Source organism: Protopterus annectens, chromosome 16.part0 (assembly GCF_019279795.1).
Source record: "Protopterus annectens isolate FY-2018-M chromosome 16.part0, PAN1.0, whole genome shotgun sequence".
Taxonomy (NCBI): domain Eukaryota; kingdom Metazoa; phylum Chordata; order Ceratodontiformes; family Protopteridae; genus Protopterus; species Protopterus annectens.
Genome location: NC_056750.1, coordinates 103,670,436 through 103,692,490, shown reverse-complemented (window position 1 = coordinate 103,692,490; position 22,055 = coordinate 103,670,436).

Genomic DNA, 22,055 nt, shown 5'->3' with positions numbered 1-22,055 from the left:
CCCCCACCATGCCCCAAGATTCTCACTACACCTTTCTAAACATACTGGAATATATTAAGATACAACCAAACACCCTAATACTGGGTGATTTCAACTACCCTGCCATTAACTGGGAAAACTACTCGTGTACCAACACCTTTGCCCAATGGTTCTTGGAATTCATAAATTCCAATGCCCTGGATCAACTAATCCATAGTCCTGCCAGCAGCTCCAATATCCTAGACCTGGTAATTACCAACATGGGAAATCGATGCTCCACACCTATGGTCACCCCCTCGTTGGTCAGGTCAGACCATAAGCTAATCACCCTAAACATCCACATCCCACCCCCACTCCCTAGTAAGGAAACCTCCATAAAAACTTCTCCAAAGCCAACTTCATGCTACTCAAGTCAGAAGTGGCAAACTTCATGACACCCATGCAGACGGGAACTGAAAGTTCGACTTCTGAGTCCTACACTAAGACACTGTATGAGCACATCCACTCATGCATGAATCGTGCCATCCCAAATAGAACCAAGATGCTCTCCTCCAAAAAAAAAGAAGCCAACCTGGTGGTCCCCTGCCATAAACAAACTTTACAACAAAAGGAAAAAACTGTTGCAGAAAAGAGGAAAATCCCACGATGCAAAAAATTCCCTTACCAGCCTCAGTAAGAAACTGAGATCCCTTGTAAAATCCTCCAAAGCTAGTTACGAAAATAAAATTGCCAAAGATTCCAAAGACACCCATAAGGCATTCTATAACTATGTCAGGAATCTAAATGGCAATGGTCAGATCTGCTCTGAACTATAACAGAATGGCATTAAATATACTGATCCCAAGGATATTGCCAATATCCTGGAAGATCGATTCAGTGCCAACTTCACCCCCCGCTCACCCCCTAAACGGCCCATCTCAATACTGGAAGATTGCCAAATTCCGGTAATAACGACCACACAGGTAAAAAACGCACTCTCCAAAGCTAAGAATACAGCATCCATGGGATGAGATGACATCCCGGGCTGTGTACAACATGAACTACAAAATGAACTGGCACCTCACCTAAGTGTCATGTTTAATCATACCCTCACCTCAGGCTTTGTGCCCACTAAGTGGCGCACAGCTACAGTTATCCCACTCCACAAGGGGGGATACACCTTGGATCCCGGGAACTACTGCCCCATCAATCTGATGAGCCTGATCTGCAAGGACATGGAACGTATTATCATGGAACTTATAAACAAAGATATTGGCAACCTCAAACACTGGACCCCACCCAGTTTGAGTTCGTGAAAGGCTGATCTCGTCTCCTGAACCTGATTGACTTCTTCGGATCAGTCTCCTGAGCCATGGATGAGGGTAAGGCAGTCCACACAGCCTATCTGGACCTCGCCAAGGCCTTTGACATCATCCCCCACTCTGGAATCATAGATAAACTTACTAAGCTGGGCATTAAGCCCTACATCACTCAATGGGTTGCCAACTGGCTTACTGACAGAACCCACACTGTAAAAGTAGCTGACTCCAAATCCAGCTCCAGACAAGTGGAGTACCTCAGGGTTCAGTCTTGGGACTGCTCTTGTTTGGCATCTAATTCTCTGAAGTACAGGCCAACACTAAGGGACTCTGGCTAACAAAGGTTGCAGATGACTGCAAACTGGGAGCCATTATTGAATCCCCACATGATGTGGATACTCCACAAAAGGGCCTTACAGAAACAGATGCTTGGTGCCAGAGCCATGGGCTCAAGCTCACTGCCAAGAAATGTATAGTTATCCCCTTTGGGAAAAAACATGTACCCGTGAATTACCACATAGGTGGCAGTACACTAAACACCGAAAGTGTGATAAGAGACTTAGGGACACAGGTGGACAGTGGTCTCACCTTCGATAACCACATCACCACAATAGTCAGGAAATCCTTCTATGTGGCATACCTCATCACTAAGGTCTTTTCATCCAGAAAAAAGGAGGTCATTGTTCCACTGTACTCATCCTTCATTAGACCCATTATAGAATACAACGCCCCATTTGGTATGTACCTCTCAAGACATCTGCAACAACTGGAAAGGCCGCAGAAATACCTCACTAAAAGAATCACAGGCCTAAAGCAGATGCCCTGTGCTGATCACCTTAAAAAACTCCAGCTATACTCTGTCACATATCGTCTACTCAGAGGCGATCTCTGCTTAACATACAAGGCCATGTCAAACCCAGAGCTGTTGGACATGCTACACTTAAAGAAATCCCAATCCCTCAGTGCCACATGCTCCAAGGATCTAAACCTTGTCATCACAATAAACAAAACATGCTGGAGGGATAGGTTCCTGACCCAGAGACTCCCCAGACTCTGGAATAGACTGCCCATACGTGTCAAGCAGAGCGCCTCCTTGGCCCTCTTCAAAAGGAACCTTGATGATTGGATGGGAGAAAGGAAATTCACCCCGGGAATCACGTCAGTCACCCTGCTAGACAGGGGTCCAGGGAAGTAAATAGTGTGGGAAGAAATAGCCAGGGAATTGTTATGGCTAGGCTTGTATAGGACCTAGGGCCAATAGCCTAGTACCAACCTATGTACCAACACACTTGCCCAACGTTTCCTGTAATTCATTAATTCCAGTGCCTTAGATCAGCTCATTCTTACCCCCACTAGAGGTAGGAACATCCTTGACCTGGTCATTACTAACATTGGTGACTGTTGCTCTACACCAATAGTCAACTCCTCCCTGGTTAGATCTAACCACAAAGTAATCACCTTGGAAATTCACATCCCTTCCACCCCCCCCCCCCGCAAGCAAAGGTAACCACCATGAAAAACTTCTCCAAAGCTTTGGGCTCCTAAAAACAGAGGTGGCTAACTTCACGGCACCTATTCAAATGGAGAATAGTTGCATGACCGCCGAATCATACACCAGTGCACTGTATGAACACGCACACAAATGCATGGATCTCGCCATACCCAATAGAATCAAGACACTCTCCTCCAAAAAAGGAAGCCAATCTGGTTGTCCCCTGCCATAAACAAAGTCTACAACAGAAGGAGGAAACTGATGCGGAATAAGGTGAAGTCACAAGACTGGAAAAACTCCCTTATTAGCCTCAGCAAAAAGTTGAGATCCCTCATCAAATCCTCTAAAGCTAGCTATGAAAACAGAATTGCAGCAGATAGTAGAGACAACCACAAGGCCTTCTATAGTTATGTAAAGAATCTCCACGGCAATACCCAGATTTGCTCTGAGCTACTGCACAATGGTACCTCCTACACCAAGCCAACAGATATTGCCAATATACTGGTCGACAGATTCAGTGCCACGTTTACCCCTCTCTCTCCCTCCAAAGAACCAATCACAATACCAGTAGATTGCCAGGCACCTAGTATTACTGCTGCACAAGTTAAAACAGCACTATCCAGGGCCAAGAATACAACGTCTATTGGACCTGACAATATCCCTGTCTGTGTTCTACATGAACTACAGAGTGAACTGGCACCTCACCAGTGTGCCCTGTTCAATCACAGCCTCACCTCAGGCTTTGTCTCCACCAAAATGGCGCACTGCTACAGTCATCTCTCTCCACAAAGGAGGAGTGACTACAGCCTACCTTGATCTGTCCAAGGCCTTTGATACCATTCCCCACTCAGGAATCATAGAAAAACTCACTAAGCTAGGCATCAACCCCTATATCACTAGGTAGGTTGAAAACTGGCTCACAGATAGAATGCAGAGTGTGAAAGTAGCTGACTCCAAGTCAGACTGCTGACCAGTCACGAGTGGAGTCCCACAGGGTTCGGTCCTGGGTCCTCTCCTGTTTGGTACTACTTCTCTGAAGTCCAGGCCAACACGAAGGGACTCTGGCTGATATAGTCCACAGATGATTGCAAGTTGGGAGCTATTATTAACTCCCCAAGTGATGTTGATATCCTACAGAAAGGCCTCACTGAGACCAGCGACTGGTGACAGAGCCATGGCCTTAAGCTCAATGGCAAAAAATGTGTCATCATCCCTTTGGGAAAACCCCAGTTCCCACGAATTACCACATCGATGGTAGTCCACTGAACACAGAAGGCGTTATAAGAGATCTGGGAACATAGGTTGACAGCAACTCCTCTTTTAACCACCACATTGCCACTGTGGTCAGAAAGTCCTTCTATGTGGCACATCTCATTACTAAGGGTTTTGCATCCAGGAAGAAAGAGGTCATTGTCTCCCTCTACTCTTCTGTCATTAGGCCAATCATCAAGTACAATGCCCCATTTGGCATGTACCTCACTAGACACTTGCAGCAACTGGAGAGGTTGCAAAAGTACCTCACAAAGAGTATCGTAGGCCTTAAGCACTTGTCCTATATGAACAGACTCAAAAAACTCCAACTATTCTCTGTCTCATATTGCCTACTTAGAGGCGATCTCTGCTTGACTTACAAAGCCATGTCTGACCCAGCTCAGTTAGAAATGCTACATCTAAAGAAATCCCAACCCCTCCACACCACATGCTCCAGAGACATCAACCTCATTACCACAATCAACAGAACATGCTGGAGGGACAGCTTCATAACCCAGAGACTGCCCATGCTATGGAATAGACTTCTCATACATGTCAAACAGAGCACCTCACTGCCCTTCTTTAAGAGAAATCTTGATGAGTGGATTGGAAATAAAAAATTCACCCAGGGGATAACTCCAGTGGCTCTACTCGACAGAGGCACTGGGAACTTAAGGTCGGGTGGCACGATGCCAGGGTAATCCTATGGGCTAGGCTTGTGAAGACTCCAGAGCCATTAGCCTAGTACACACCTATGAAACCTCCTAGAAAACTAGGCTCCTGAGCAATCAGTGAAAAAACAGACAGTAATGTAAATAACACTTCTCCACTGATACAAACACACACACAATGAGTGTGGGAAAACTAGCAACCTGCAAAAAATTAAACCTATAATACAAAGTGTTACACTATATAAACCAAACACAAGAGATACCATCAATTACACACAGTTTAAATCAGAATCTGCCAAACATAAAGATGTTCATTTACCTGTAACGTCCAAGCGTGTAGTCTAAACAAGTCCCATTATCTCTTCGAGAAGCCATCTCTTACAAAGCTGACTGTTTCTCCAGATGACTTCCACAGACTCTACACAACAGCTTAAACAGCAGAATATAGCTATTGTCTGTAAAATTTACTCCAAAATTCAAGTCACCTATAGCAAATTGTGACAGTCATTTATAATTCCATTGCCACCAACCACAAAAAGTAAAAAAATAAATAAAATAAAATTCTTAACATAGTAGTAATTTAATTAAAAAAGCCTACACTAACCTATTGTACAACTTTCCCTTACGGCTGAGTTCCACAACTAAGCGGAATTCTGTAGAAAGCAACACACACATTATTTCATAAAACAGCATACCCACCTCAAACAATTAAGCCAAGCCTTCTCTCTCCACACGATGCACCTAGACAATGTCTGACTTTACTACTTTGTAATGAATGCATAAATAGATTACAGTTTTAACACACTCAAATAAATATGTACTTTGAAATACGTAAGACAATTTAAACAGCTCATTCAATGAAATGAAAGTCAGTACCAAGCCAGAAACCAATGCACTCAGCACCTCATCACATTGGATATAACCATTTTCACCTCTGCTGGCACCCATTGTTTAATCCAGGATGTCCAAGATCAAAAACACTTAACAGAAAGCCAAGGATGACTGCAGCAATTTTAGAATAATTAGCATGCAAAACCAATCGACTCAGGCTTCTCTTACTGCAAACTGAGAATTATATAACTATTTTATATATTTAACAACAAGAAGGTGGTCAATGTGCCCAAACAATCACTGGTAACCACAAAAATAGGCACAGTAGTTCTGCAAAAGATGTTTAATGGCACTCCACAAGTAAAACCGCACAAACAGAACACAGTAACGCTGCTACTATTTTCAACGTGTTTTCGTCGGTATACACGTCTTCAGAGATGGTTAACAGTTCTCAGTGTATAGAATTTATATGTCAGCTGTTATTTGAATCAACCAATACAATCTCTTGGTTAATTAACACTAAAGTAAAATCAATTACACTCTTGCTGAAAATTTACAAACGAAATGCCAACTCAGTTGGGATGTGGCAATAAAGGCAAACGCTGATCCTCTTTTATATTCTTTAATGAATAAAAAACGATGTCACACAACTGAAGCACCACGAGCAGTCTGTCTACTAACACAAAAATAACAATCCACACTGAAATCTCCCTCTCCGATGTTAAGCGCTTTCATCTGCCGAATGCAGACTTCATCAGAACGTATGTTTCTTTAAGAGATTTTGGAGGGAAACCTAAAGTTTCTTTTAATTGATTAATTGTTATAGTATATATATTGAGAAGATGAGCTGTTATTTTATCTTATGTGTCTGATGAAGTAACTGGTTTACAAAAGCGCTAACACAATAAATGTTGGAAGTTTTATTCATCATTTTGCCTCCATCGCTTGGATTTTATATATTTAGTCAATGTTGCAGTTAATGTACAAACTTTAAGAAACTGAATTTTCAGTGGAGATTGATTATCTGCAGAAAATGATAATAAAGCTTTGTATACAGTTGTGATTGCCCTATTTATAGGCTTGTAACACATTTGGAACAGATGTGAAAAATAATTTCAGTGAAAATCTGGGGAACCACAAATATCAGCTGCCCAAGAGGAGAGTTGAGAAACAGAGGTTGGCATGAGAGGAAACACATTCATTTTAATGATGTACTTTCCCTGCAAGAATGGAAACCTCTAAATGTATGAGTTGGGTAAGCTTACAGAAACTGGCATCTCAAGATGGTCTGAAACAGAAAAGCAAAAAGTACATTACAGTATTTTGACTGATATACTTTTTATGTTGTAGTCAAGTAAACATGTTATGGTGTTGAAATGCACTCACAGTTCACTTACTGTCTGTAAAATTGCCAAGCATATACCTTTTGTCTCCACTCCCACATACTGCAAGTCCATACAGGTCACCCAAGAGTCACCAGGAAAGCAGGCCTAAGCATGTTATGCCCACTAACTCTGCTTCTATGCAAGGATGTGACTTAGTCATATGTCACAGGTTTATACATACAGGGATGTGACTTAGTCATATGTCATGGGTTCATAGGAGTTACATTTCGATTTTGCCAGTACCCACCCTTAAGCCTTTCATCTCTTTTCAAGAAGGGCCAGGCCATTCATACCAGGAGTGAATTTATGAATAGCCACCCAGTTAAAGGGCCAGGCCATTCATACCAGGGGTGAATTTATGAATACCCACCCAGTTACCTTTGTGTCACACTGTTTAACTGAGAGAGTTAACTTGTTCTCGAGACATGGGTAAGCACTGTGTTATAAATATGTAAGTTCACCATGTGCATTTATTTGTTGGAGTGGATTTACATCTAAGGTCCTAGTATTAGCTGGGCTATTTAGTTTATGGATGTATAAGAGTTTTGGATTATTGGATCCATTGTAACCAGCAAAGTATTCTTGCTCCACAGTAGTAACATATGATAACTAACTCTAACCTGCATTTTAAACAAAACACACACACACACACAAACACACACACATGCAAGGGTCTACTTCTGTAGACCGAATTTACACTTAACTAAAATTGCAGATTCCAGAGACGACAACATTAAACTTTCAATAAAATGAACCTGAAGATTACAGATTTTTTTTTTTTTTTTTTTTTTTACAGGGAACGGAGACATTTAGCCAACATGGGGAAATTTGCCCCTTTTCCCAGAGTTGGTATGTTTATTGAGGGGGGTGTGGGGACAGCAACCACCTTGGTGTGTTTGACATAATTCAGTGTGTTATTTTGTTAAATGTTGTCCAAGTGTCTAGTTTCCCTGTAAAAAAACTTTGGTAATGTGATGGTTCGGTTTATTGCAGTTTTGGTGCTGCTGTCTCAATAATCTGCACTAGATTTACATATACTACAGCTATGTAAACTCTTACCATAACAGTAGATATCCTTGCCTTCACTGCTGTAGTATTCTTAACCATATGGGGATTCCCTGCCGTGAATGCCCGATATCCGGCAAGTCTTCCAAAGACTCCTGAGTTTAAAAGGTATGCTGAATGCCACCATATGCTCCTTACTTGATGTAGGGCATAAAGGTGAAGTTCAGGCCTACCAAAAACAGAGCTGACTGCCCCAAGAGGAACAGCAGTCCAAGGAACCCAAAAGGTGATGCGTACATCCAGGAAGGTAAAGAAGTAGGGGGGTGGGGGGAGGGAGCAAATATTGCAGCAGTGAAGACACAGCTGTACTATGTCCTTACATTCACTGCTGCCATATTCTTAGCCATCTAGGAGAGTGCCAAAGCTCAAGAGGAAACTTGGGAGGAGGAAGGGGCAGAGTCTCCTAAAAAACATGAAGAACTGAACTAGCAAAATCAGCCCTAGCTCTAGAGATGCCATCTAACTTGCAATGCTTGGTAAAGGTACGCATAGAAGTGGGGGTGGCTGCTTCAAGAATATAGATAGTATCTACACCTTTGAAAAAAAGCACCAGAAGAAGCCACAGCTCTAGCAGAATGAGCCTTAATTGGAAAAGGAAGGGTCTTGCCATGAAATGAGTGACAAAAGGAAATAGCCTTAGAAATCCAAGAAGAAATAGTTTGCTTGGGTACAGCAAGTCCCAATGATCTGGGATGAAAATAAACAAATAACTGATCAGATTTTCAAATAGCCTTGGTCATACCCAAATAAACTCTAAGCCACCTATGCATGTCCAAAAGCCCATAAGGCAAGTCACCACACAATCCAACATTCTAGTCATTGGAGACTCCATCATGAGACACACTTATGTCCCTCTGACCAGGCTGAGTAAGCAGAAAGTTATGGTTATTTTCTTATGAGGGGCTAGGATCCACCAGATTATGCATGCACTTAGGTCATGGAACCGTAACCAGTATGACTCAGTCACAGTCCTGAGACATACCTCCCTAGACTGTATGAAGAGAGACATCATGGAGTTCTCGGAATATGTGTCTCAGGCTGGTATGAACCGAGCACTGAGCAGCATTTTACCTTCCCCAAGGGTGATGCCACAATACGAACAAAAGATTACTGACTTTAATAAATAGCTTAGTTTCTGGTGTCATTCAAAGGGGGTGCAATATTTGTCAGCATGGAAGGAGATGGTCAACAGACCACGCTGCTTTGCCAGGGATGGTCCGCACCTGTCCCTTCTAGGCTTTCAAATATTAGCTAAAACATTGTCTTCCCCCATAGTGCCTTTTTTAGGAAATACCAAACTGAAAGTACTTCCGACATAGCAAATCAAAACCAAGAAAATCTAAAGGTATTACTGCTCAATGCTAGGAGTCTAAACAAAAACTGCACTCCCTAGAAGCTCTCTTTACCATAGTGAATGCTGATGTCTGTGCAGTCACTGAGACTTGGTTTAAAGCTGCAGACAGCTCACCAACAGTGCAATATTCTAATGCCTTCCATACATTTAGGCCAGCTACTTTACAGGCAGGGACTAAAGGTGGAGGTGTCTCTATTTACATCAAAAATAAATAGACTTCAAGTCTGGTCAAACAGGACAATGCAGTTGAGGTGCTCCATGTTCAAATCACCATAGGTAAAATCCAATACCACTTCCTTGCAAGCTATAGGTCCCCCTCTATGACCCAGGAAACCCATACCATGTATTTAAATGTATTAGAAACACTAACCATGCAACCCAATACCATATTCATGGGTGACTTTAATTACCCACTATTAACTGGGAATCCTACATGACACCAAATGTACATGCACAGAGATTCCTGAATTTTATAAACACAAACTCCATGGACCAGATAGTCAATACACCAACCAGGGGTGCAACCATACTGGATCTGGTATTCACTAATATAGGAGACTGCTGCACACTTCCTATTATAATGCTTCCCTGGTAAGGTCAGACCACCGAATGGTCTCCTTTGAAGTAAAAATTAAAACTGCACCCCCAGCTAAACCTGGAATATTCAGGAGCTATTCTAAGGCTAACGTCCTGCTATTAAGTGAGACTATGGCAACATTCCAAGACCCCATAAACCCTGAGAACACTTCTGTCTATGCAGAACTGTTTACAGAGACCCTGTACAAACATGTTAATAGTTGCATAGAGGCAGTTGTACCCACCAGAAAGAAGTACAGAACTAACTCAAAAAACAAGCCACCCTGGTGGAAACACAAAATCAATTGGCTGTATAACAGGAGGAAGAAAATCATGGCAAAAATTAGGAGGTACAGCACACAGCAGGATAAAAGCACTCATATCAAACTAAACAAACACCTCAGAGGACACATACAGTCTACCAAAGCCAAATTTAAGGTAAATTTGTGCAGAGCTCATTGTAAATGGAGCAGGAGCGGCCTTAGGTCAACTGGTGCCCTAGGCAAAAGGGCTCCACGGCACCACTTATCACACCATCTGGTGCCCCCATCCTGGTTTATCTACACCAAATAATAATAAATAAATACTGGCTGCAAGCAGGACGCCTAGGGCGCCCGCTGGGGCGCCCTGAAATGGAGCCACCTATACTTAGCCAGAAGATATGGCAAACCTCCTGGCTGATAAATTCAGCTCCAACTTTACTCCTCTCTCCCCCTCAACCTTCCCTCAGGAAATACCATCAGATATACCCCCCCCCCTACTATCACTAGGGAACAGGTCCTTAATGCTCTAAGACTAAGAACACTACATCAGTGAGCCCAGACAATATCCCAGGATGCCTTCTAAATAGCATGAAACATGACCTGTCAAGGCCTCTGGAATTATTATTAAACTATAGCCTCCAAACAGGTTTCATGCCTCATGAATGGAAAAAGTCATCCCTCTGCACAAAGGTGGGCCATCTACAGACCCTGGAAACTACACATCCATAAGTCTCACTAGTCTTATACGTAAAGCCACAGAAAGAATTATCATGGAGATTATCTATAGAGATATAGTAAACCTCCAGACACTGGACCCTACCCAGTTTGGTTTCGTCAAGGGCAGATTATGCCTACTCAACCTGGTGGACTTTTTTGAGAAGGTCATCAAAGCAATGTATATGGGCAAAATGGTTCACACTGTGTACATTGACCTGGTCAAGGCATTTAACACAATCCCTCACTTAAGCACTATTGACAAACTTAAGAAGTTAGGTACAAACCCTTAAGTTACCCTGTGGATAACCAGTTGGCTCACAGACAGGACCCAGGAAGTTAGAAATGGGGGGTCCACCTCTACAAAGAGGCAGTCACAAGTGAAGTCCTTCAGGGATCGGTCCTGAGACCAAGCCTTTTGAGAATTGATTTCTCTGAATTCATGGGCAAAGTCCATGGCTTCTGGCTGACTAAGTTTGCAGATGACTGTAAATTAGGAGCCATCACTGAATCACCCACTGACATAAATGTTTTCCAGGAAGGGCTGACACAGACACACAACAGGTGCCAGAGCCATGGACTACAACTAAATGCCAAGAAATGGAAAATAGTATCCCTTGGGAAGTCATTCACTCCTAATAACCATTAAATTGACAACACACCCCTAAGGGTTGACCCAGTACTCAGGGACTTGAGAACATACATAGAGAGTAATCTAGTTTTTGACCATCACATGTTTACAGTAGTGAGGAAGTCATTCTGTGTTGTGCAACTTATAAACAAAAGTATGACATCTAGGTCCAAGGAAGTCATTGTTTCACTGTATTTGGCATTCATCAGACCTATCATTGAGTACAATGCCCACTTTGGTATGTATCTAACTAGGCATATCCAACAAATGGAACAATCACAGAGGTTCCTCAGTAAAAGAATGTATGGCATAAATAACATGTCCTATGCAGATCGCCTCAAGGCCCTATCTCTCTAGTCTGTCTCATACAGGCTCTTGAGGGGATATCTATGCCTAGCATGCAAGGCATTGTCAGACCCCACTCTGACAGACCTCCTGCATATCCACAAAACAAACAGAATCAGTATTACCTATTGTAAAGACTTAAACATTGCCTGTGATATGAATAGGTCATGCTGGAGAGACAGGTATGTATCTCCGAGACTATCCCCTCCGCCCCCGTGAGTACATAAAAGTGGTTTGCAGACACAGGAAGTGTGATAGCTATTCAAAGGGAGAATGGAAACACATAGGGCTTAGGTCTTGGATATCCTTATCCCACCTGTAGAAATCCATATAACCAGGATTTAGTGGGATGATAATGTTAATTGGCAACACAAAATTGGAAGATGCATGGGGAGAAGGATGGTATACAAGCAATGACCTAGCTTAGATCCACAGTTGACTGGGGAGGAGTACACACTAGACACAGGAGATGGTATGTAGATTTGTACAGGGGAACACACTGCACCACTGTGTGGAACCACAGGCATGTACATATGCACAACACAGGCTCCTGGTGCATCATGGGCTGTATCTGTGATGTCATCACAGTACACATAGTATGATTATGGGCCCCCTGCTACATGTCACAAGGAAAAGCTGCTAACTGGCTATTGCGCTGGTGTAGGGGATAGATGTCACCTTATGTCTAGCACAGATCCTAGTTGCATGTTCATGTGTAAAGTAAGTCCAGTGGTACCTGAGGTCTATGATCCATGGTCAGCTTGTGCTGCTTTTTGCTGAGAAAATAAGTTCCCTTTGGGGGAAAAAATCTTCCATTTTAGAAACCTGTATGTTAATTTTTTTCTGAAAAGGAAAATATTATCTTAACACTACTAGTTTGTGTTTGAACTATCATGAGAATGTACTGAACTTTTTGACAGCTCTTTTTTCCTGTCAGTTTAAAAGCTGTTTTAAGTAACTAAAAGCATTTTTCTTTGCAGAAATTGTGTTTATTTTACCTGGTGGGTCTGGCAACATGCTCCCTATTGAAATGTCAGCAATTTAAATACTGAGTGAAGACAAGCTGAAAAAATAACAAAAACACAGGACTACAGTGAATTTCGAAAATCGATCTTCCCCTTATATATATATATATATATATATATATATATATATATATATATATATATATATATATATATATATATTTATATATATATATATGGGAACACTTCACAATGCCGAAATCCTGAAAGATCTAATTTCATATGGCCGAGACCATATGATCAAACTTTCGGAATCCCGACATTGTGAACGGAGATCTGCATATATCGCAGAATGGGAGATTTCCCTTTTCCTTTCTGTAGTGCGATCTCGAAGTTGGAATATTTAAGTAGCAGGGGTGTGGGGGTGCAGGGGAGCTTGCCCCCTCCCCCAGAGAAACATATAAATTGTTGTTTTTTTTTTTTTGATTTGTTTTGGAATTTTGATATTCTGAAACATCGATCATATGGTCTTGATCATATGAAATTCAATGTTTTGGAATTTCGAGATTCTGAAGTGAATCCATATATACATACATACATATATATATATATATATATATATATATATATATATATATATATATATATGGGTACCTGTCAAATCTTTGAACGCGCAAAATTTCGAACGTTACATGGTCGAGAACAAAAAATTTTGAGTGCTCGAAGATAGACTTTCAGTGGCACGGTATGGTGCTGATAGGGAGAATTTCTCTTTTCTGCACTGAAGTGCAGTCTCGGAGTTGGTATATTTAAGTAGGGGGGTGTGGGGGGTTCAGGGGGCTTGCCCCCCTGCCTACACTGTTAAAGATTTTTTTTTTTATGTTTGAACATCGAAATGTCGAACATTTGGTTTCGACCATGTAATGTTCAACATTTTTGATGTTCGAACATTTAACATAGACCCATATATATATATATATATATATATATATATATATATATATATATGGGTCTGCTTCAGAAAATCAAAATACCGCATTGTTGAATTACATTTCATCAAGATGATTTTGCAGAACGTGCACATTTATTACATTTCTTTACCAGGAAAGTCCGAATGGACATAGGTCCCTTTTCAGTGGAGGCCCGGGGAGAAAAGCTCTAGATACAAAGATAACAACAGCTTATACTAGAATACACAGAGTTCCAGTTGCAGACATTTCAGCAGTTAAACAAACCGAGGAATACCAGGGTAATATCAACATATAACAGCATGCACGGAGTTCCAGTTACAGACATTTCAGAAGTTTTAACTAACATACATGATACTATATTGAGAGGAGAGAATACAAAAATAGAAGACATACATTGCATTTCTTGGGAACAAAAGCCCAATCTTAGTTTATACTGCTACAGTTGCAGTTGAATTAATTGCGAGGGTAATACACTTACAGTATATTGTGTGATTAAAATGAGTAACAGGTTATAAGCTTAACAGATGAGGTTAATATCTCCTGATAGTTAAATGAAGAGGGTAGAAGATTGTTTGTGAAATCAGGAAGGTTTAGCCAGGGAAGTTACAAGAACATAGCCAGGTTTCCGGTAGTTGTGATTTGAGGTGCTTTTTGAATTATGAAAGAGAGCTGTTAGAAGTTATTGGGATTGGCAGCTTATTCATAAATATTGTGTAAATTCGATTCACACAATCGAATTTACACAGCAGCGAACCACAGAACATCAAATACAGGTTACTGATGTGTAGACTATAGCAGCAATGGTACTGTACCTGTAAATATCCACTTTTATTCCTGGTAGTGCCATCTCAGAGTTGGTATATTTAATGTAGAGGGTGTAGGGGCTTTTGCCCCACTGCAAACATAGAGAAATATAGTTTTTAATTTATTTTGAGTGTGTGTTTGTGTTGGAGTGCTGCTTCTTTAAGGTGGTGTAGAATTATGGGTAAAGGCAGTACTGGATGTTGAAGTTGTGGTGCAGGGTGAGTTATGTCTTACTGTTGTTAGCCATATAGTTTAGGTTGCTGTTTTGTGGTATTTTTAGTGTTGAGATGATTAGGGATATTCGGGGATGTTCCGTGGTTCGATATTGTGTAAATTCGATTATGTGCACATTCAGCAAACTCGTCTCAATGAAATGTAATTCGACAATGTGGTATTTTGATATATATATATATATATATATATATATATATATATATATATATATATAGATCCCATTTGACCCAGCGAATTTATGTTTCACTAATATGTAAAGTCGCGACCTCACTTTCGCGAAAGTGCATTTTTTTTTTAAAAAATGCACTTTCGTGTAAAAACAGCAACAAAAAAAACTATAGAAAAGAAATAAAAACATGCAGTTTGTATGTAACGTTAGTTGTACATCAACGTTTAGTGTTGATGTACAACTAGGTAAACTATTGCTGAGATTGTGTTACAGAGGGGATAAGGGAATATTGCTGAGATTGTGGTACAGTGGGGATAAGGGAATATTCCCTTTTCCCCAATGTAGTGCGATCTCGGTGTGAGAATATTAAAATGGGGGTGGGGAGGTGCAGGGGGGCTTGCCCCCCTGCATAATTATGTTTAGTGCGTTTTTTTTGTTTTGGTTTAGGTGTTATGTTTGTTTTTGCAAGAAAGTGCATTTTCGAAAAAATGCACTTTCGCGAAAGTGAGGTTGCGAATTTACATTTTGATAAAACGTAAATTTGCTGGATCAAAGTAGATCCATATATATATATATATATATATATATATATATATATATATATATATATATATAAACAAACAAGACAGGATTAGTCTGAAAGTGAACAAGCTAGACAGGATTATTCTGAAAGTGTACTAAGTAAGACCCAGATGGGCACTCACAGACATAAGCAAATAGTTAATTTCCCACTTATCAGAAAAAAACTAAATAAGCATAATGTATGCAGTGTAAAATAGAACTGAAAAAAAAACAAGCCAAAGTAGAAGAATAAATAAATGCTTATCCACATCACAGTTAAAATAGAAACTTGTGAAGTAAACAAACAAATAAAAGCAATACTACAAAATACTACCATCAATAATACTAAGCATTATATTTTAGTCAAAAACACAGAGACAAAAGTACACTAGTTCTTCTTCAACATATATCCACAGGATCGGGCTGTAATCATGAAGTTATTATAGTTGTATGATTTCTCAGAAATAAAACGTTTCATTTACTTGTAATATGCAGCATTTATTAGCCGTATGGTTTGACCAGTCTTCTCTAATTTAAACATGACAATATCCAAATAATCCCCTCAACAAACGTGGCCCTATAGCCAGTATATTTTTTTATTTATTTTATTTTATTTTACATTTGTTGACCAGGCTAGGCCAACTGGATACATGTCCATTTTCAGCAGAGGCCCGGGGAGTTAAGCTCCATTATGGAAATAAAAAGTGAAACAATACAGTAAAGACAAAAACAAAACAGACTGACTACAACAATGACAAATGTAACAAGGAAATAGTAAATACAAATTACACTATAAACTAGATCAAAATGCAATTTACATAAGCAATAGATACAGCAGGAAAATGATTGTCTGTGGGACCTGGGTATTTAAGCTCCTATGCAGAGGAGGAAAAATGTCCACGAATAAAATACCCTAGGGAAGCCAAGAACAAATGGATGACCAGGTAGGCTGCCTTAATAAAGGTATGGTGGGATGTCGGTGAAGAAGCTGGGCTACCAGTAAAACCTTGAGAAAGGCTGTGCAGACCCGAGTACTTGTGGTTGAAGGCTGAGTAAAGCCTTTAGTAAGGCTTCGTATACAGGTCGTAGTTCTGGCTGGTCAGGTCACCTGGTGAGAGGAACTGCTAGTGTGGTAGCTAGAAATCAAAGATGAAGCACACAGAAAAAACAGGCGAAACAACGTAAATGTGGCTCAGCTAAGGAGCTCTGCTCGCCGTGGTGGCAAAAAATCAACGTAGTAGAAGTTCAGATTCTAGAAGGTCGTACTTTATTGAAGTAAAAAGTACCAGAAGTACAATCACCATCAAAGCGTAGTTTCTTAATGCAAAGAGTGATCCAGAGGATTTTCTTTTATAAGAGTACCTGGGGGTGTGTCAGTGGGAGCCAATCAAGTGTGGGTGAAAAAAACTTTATTGTGATTGGGCACGACAACTTGACATCACACCTTACAATCTGATAGGTTAGATACCCTGAGCCAGCTCAAACGTGGTTAGTAGAATCACTCTAAACCTACAATAGTGAAGTTTGGAAATTAGCTAAAAAAATGTAGTTAACTAAAAATAGTCTTGCTGGAAAAAAATCAACCCGTGCTGGTAAAATACATTGTTAGGCTACACTTTTCAAGATCTTCGTCAGGATGGTGGACGACCTAAAAGAGCATAATAAGCACAGAAGAGCTTACTAGAGAAATAGCAACAACATGTATGTAAAATAACATGTATGTAAAATAAAAAACAGGCTAGAAAAACAAAAAAATAAGAACCAGGCTAGATATCCAAAAAATAAGCTACAGCAACTAAAAAGAGAAACAAAATAGTGAAAAATTCTTAAATAATGGATATCAGTAGAAACTAATGTATTAAGATATGGAACTGAATGAGGGCTGTTAATTAAAAAAAAAAAAAAAAAAAAAACAGTCTTAAAAAGTCACTGATATGTAACCTGAAAAGTTCGAAAAACACAAAAAAAAGTAATACTGAACCATTGTAGAAAACATGAAAGACATGAAAGGCAAAGAAATATATATAAATGAACCATTGACCAAAAACAAATGAGTCCAAATTTGCCAGGGGAAGTATCAGACCATGGGCTGGAGGTAGACTGGTAAGATCAAAACTGGCTGTCGCACGAAAGGTAACATTTCATCATTAAATCTGTTAGAGGTCCAGGCGCAGAGGTTGTGGTATACGGTGTTGTATCTTTCTGAGATACAAGACTGGGGTCAAAGATTCCGCATAGTTAAGGCCTGGTCTTTTCCTTGCCTACAGACGTATTTGCCACTCGAGTTCCCTCTTCTCAAGCAGCGAGTTGTGGTCCCTGCCTAGTGGGGATTTAGGGATGTGTTCAAGAACATGAAATTTGAACATATTGTATCCTAGGTTCCTGAGGGCATGCACTGCCAGCTGGTTTGTCACTTTCAAGTATTTTGAGTCATGCAAGTGTTTTGCTATCCTCATTTTAAGGGAGTTGACCGTCTTGCCCACATAGAAGCGTTGCATTTGGTGCACGCTGCCCTGTAAACCACTCCTGTGACATTGCAGTCGCCTCTGACATTAGGTGTGTAGTGTCGCCTGTGCTTGCAGGCAAGGAAAAGACCAGGCCTTAGCTATGCAGAATCTTTGACCCCAGTCTTGTATCTCAGAAAGATACAACACCGTATACCACAACCTCTGCGCCTGGACCTCTAACAGATTTAATGACGAAATGTTATCTTTCGTGCGACAGCCAGTTTTGATCCTACCAGTCTACCTCCAGCCCATGGTCTGATATTTCCCCTGGCAAATTTGGACTCATTTGTTTTTGGTCAATGGTTCATTTATATATATTTCTTTGTCTTTCATGTCTTTCATGTTTTCTACAATGGTTCAGTATTACTTTTTTTCGTGTCTTTCGAACTTTTCAGGTTACATATCAGTGACTTTTTAAGACTGTTTTTTTTTTTAATTAACAGCCCTCATTCAGTTCCATATCTTAATACATTAGTTTCTATTGATATCCATTTTTTAAGAATTTTTCACTATTTTGTTTCTCTTTTTAGTTGTTGTATCTTATTTTTTGGATATCTAGCCTGGCTCTTATTTTTTTGTTTTTCTAGCCTGTTTCTTATTTTACATACATGTTATTTTACATACATGTTGTTGCTATTTCTCTAGTAAGCTCTGCTGTGCTTATTATGCTCTTTTAGGTCGTCCACCATCCTGACGAAGATCTTGAAAAGTGTAGCCTAACAATGTATTTTACCAGCAAGGGTTGATTTTTTTCCAGCAAGACTATTTTTAGTTAACTACATTTTTTTAGCTAATTTTAGCTAATTTCCGAACTTCACTATTGTAGGTTTAGAGTGATTCTACTAACCACGTTTGAGCTGGCTCAGGGTATCTAACCTATCAGATTGTAAGGTGTGATGTCAAGTTGTTGTGCCCAATCACAATAAAGGTTTTTTCACCCACACTTGATTGGCTCCCACTGACACACCCCCCAGGTACTCTTATAAAAGGAAATCCTCTGGGTCACTCTTTCCATTAAGGAACTACGCTTCACTGGTGATTGTACTTCTGGTACTTTTTACTTCAATAAAGTACGACCTTCTAGAATCTGAACTTCGACTACATTGATTTTTTGCCACCACGGTGAGCAGAGCTCCTTAGCCGAGCCACATTTACGTTGTTTTGCCTGTTTTTTCTGTGTGCTTCATCTTTGATTTCTAGCTGCCAAACTAACGGTTTCTCTCACCAGGCGACCTGACCAGCCAGAACTACGACCTGTATATGAAGCCTTTCTAAAGGCTTTACTCAACCTTCAACCACAAGCACTCGGCCTTTCTCAAGGCTTTACCGGTAGCCCAGCTTCTTCACCGACATCCCACCGTACCTTTATTAAGGCAGGCTACCTGGTCATCCGTTTGTTCTTGGCTTCCCTAGGGTATTTTATTCGTGGACATAAGCAATAGATACAAGAAGTGGCAAATTTGAGACAATCATGGATGGTTTTTTTTTTTTTTACATAATAATACACTGTGAATGGTGAGAAAAGAAAGAAACAGATAAGAGAAGGTACACACACTGGTTTGTACTCAGGGTTAGATTGCCCAAATCAGTATGCAGAGAGGCTGTTAAGCAGAGATAGTGAAAATGGGGAAAAAGTAAGTATGTTAGTCGGGATTAGTGCATGGACAAAACCATTGCTTTTTCAGGAAACTTTTTATATGCTTCTTGAAAAGTGGTGTGAAGGAAAGAGATGAAACTTCAGTGGGGAGTTTGTTCCAAGCTTTTCCCACAGAGTTTGTAAAGAGACAGTCACCAGCTTTATTGTTGGGTTTGAGGGTGGTAACTAGTAGTTTGTTAGCTGAGCGTAGGGTTGTGAGGTTTTTGTATGGAGAGATAAGGTTGCAGAGTATTGTTTGGATGATGCAAAATCTTACGGGTGATGGTGAGCTGCTGGAAGAGGAGCCGATGTTGCAGTTCTAGCCATCCCAGCAGTTACGATTCTGACAATGGTGGGTTTTGAATGGTGAGCCACTGGCAAATCTGGCAATATTGTGGTAGGAAGGTTGCTAGTTTATTGAGGTTACTTTTGGATAGATTAGTGTAAATAGGGGAGGCATATAAGAGGGTGGAGATAAGGTGTGAGTGGGCAATGGTAGTTCTGGCTAATGGAGTAAGGAAAGGTCGAATCCTGTAAGGGAAGCCTAGTTTCCTTTTGACAGATTTAATGGTGAGGTTAATGTGAGAGTCAAAGTTCAGGTTGTGGTCAATTGTTACCCCTAAAAGTTTTGTGGTTAGGTCAGGAGCTATAACAGTGTCATTTCTGGAAGTGACAGTGAAATCAATAGGGGCGACCTTTTTTGTGGGAGTGAATAGCAGTAACTTTGATTTCTTAGGGTTAAGGAGTAGACAGCATTGAAGGAAGCAGTTTTCTACTATATTAAATACTTTTTGGGTTATAGCCTGGAGTTCAGCAGAAGAAGTAGTTGCACAAATGAATGTAGAATCATCTACATATTGTATGCAGGTGGCTTGAGGGAGGTTTGTGTTCAGATCATTAATGAGGATAGAGAAAAGTAGGGGACCCAGGATAGAGCCTTGAGGGACACCTAGGGTAACAGGGAGGGGAGTGGATAAGTTATTTTCCCAGAGGGCAGCCTGTGTTCTATTATCTAGATATGACTTGAACCAGTGGATTGCCTGGGTGCCTACTGCAAGTGACTTAAGGATATCTAAAAGTAAGTTATGGTTAACCATATCGAAAGCTGTTGAGAGGTCAATGAAGAGTGCCAAGGAGAGCTTGTTGTTATTTCTATTTTTATTAATGCAGTCAGAAAAGGATAAGAGTGCAGTGGTAGTACTATGGAATGGCCTAAAGCCATGTTGACAGTCAGCAAGTAGATTATTTTGTAAAAAAATGGTCAAGTAGTTGCTGGTGGATGCATCTTTCCATAATTTTTGCTAGTGGAGAGAGTAAAGCTATGGGACGAAAGTTTGAGAGCTCATTAGAGTTACCACCCTTGTGTAATGGGATAATATGGGAAATTTTCCAGAGAGATGGGATGGAACTTTCAGTTATGGTTCTGTTTATTAGGATGGAAACTGGGTAGGCTAGTTATTTTGCTGCAATTTGTAAGTATTCAGTTGGCAGTAGATCAGCTGAGGGTTTACCTGGTTTCAGTTTTTGAAATAGGGTATGGATGAGGGATGTTGGGACTGGCTGTAATAGAAATGGGGGAGGTAAGCTAGATGAAGTGGGGGGCCCTATAAAAGTCACAGGTGGTAGGATATTAGCAAGAGATTGGATGGTGTCAGTGAAAAAGTTGTTAAAAGCATTTGCAATCTGGTTGGGTGAGTGTTGAGAGAAGCCGGAAGGGGTTGGTGTCTTGGAGTGACCTGGGTGTAGGAGTTTATTAATACATGACCAGAAACATTGTGGGTTTTGTTGGTGGGATTGTTGGAATTTGAAGAAATATTTTTTCTTGTCAAGAAGTATGGATTTTTTTGTGGCATTTCTAAACTGTCTAAAGTTTTGGTGATCAGTAGAGTTTTTAGTAGTTCTCCATTTGGCTCAGATTTTGTTTCTTTGTAGCATCTTACATTTAGTCTCTTTAGTGAGCCAGGGAACAATTTTGTTTCTTGTTCTAATAGTGTGCGTGAGGGTGTGGTGTTCTAGGATTTGAAGGAATTTTGAGTTAAAGAATGATAATGCATTACGTTCTTTTTGGAAGTGTATAGGGTATTCATGTAACAAATCATGGACAGTACTCCTAGTGCAAGGTTCAACAGCACTATTCTTTCTTTTACAAAGTAATAATATAAAAAAGATTGCATTTAACTCTACTCCAGCTTTTCATACTGTATGTTCTCAACAGAGCCAAAAATTCTGCAGGAAGTATAAAAGTTGTATTAGACTTAAATATAATTTCCAGATAATGGCTTACTTCAGGTTAAGATTGGGGGATATGGAAAAGGATTACACTGGTAAAGCACTGCATTTATATATGAGGGAC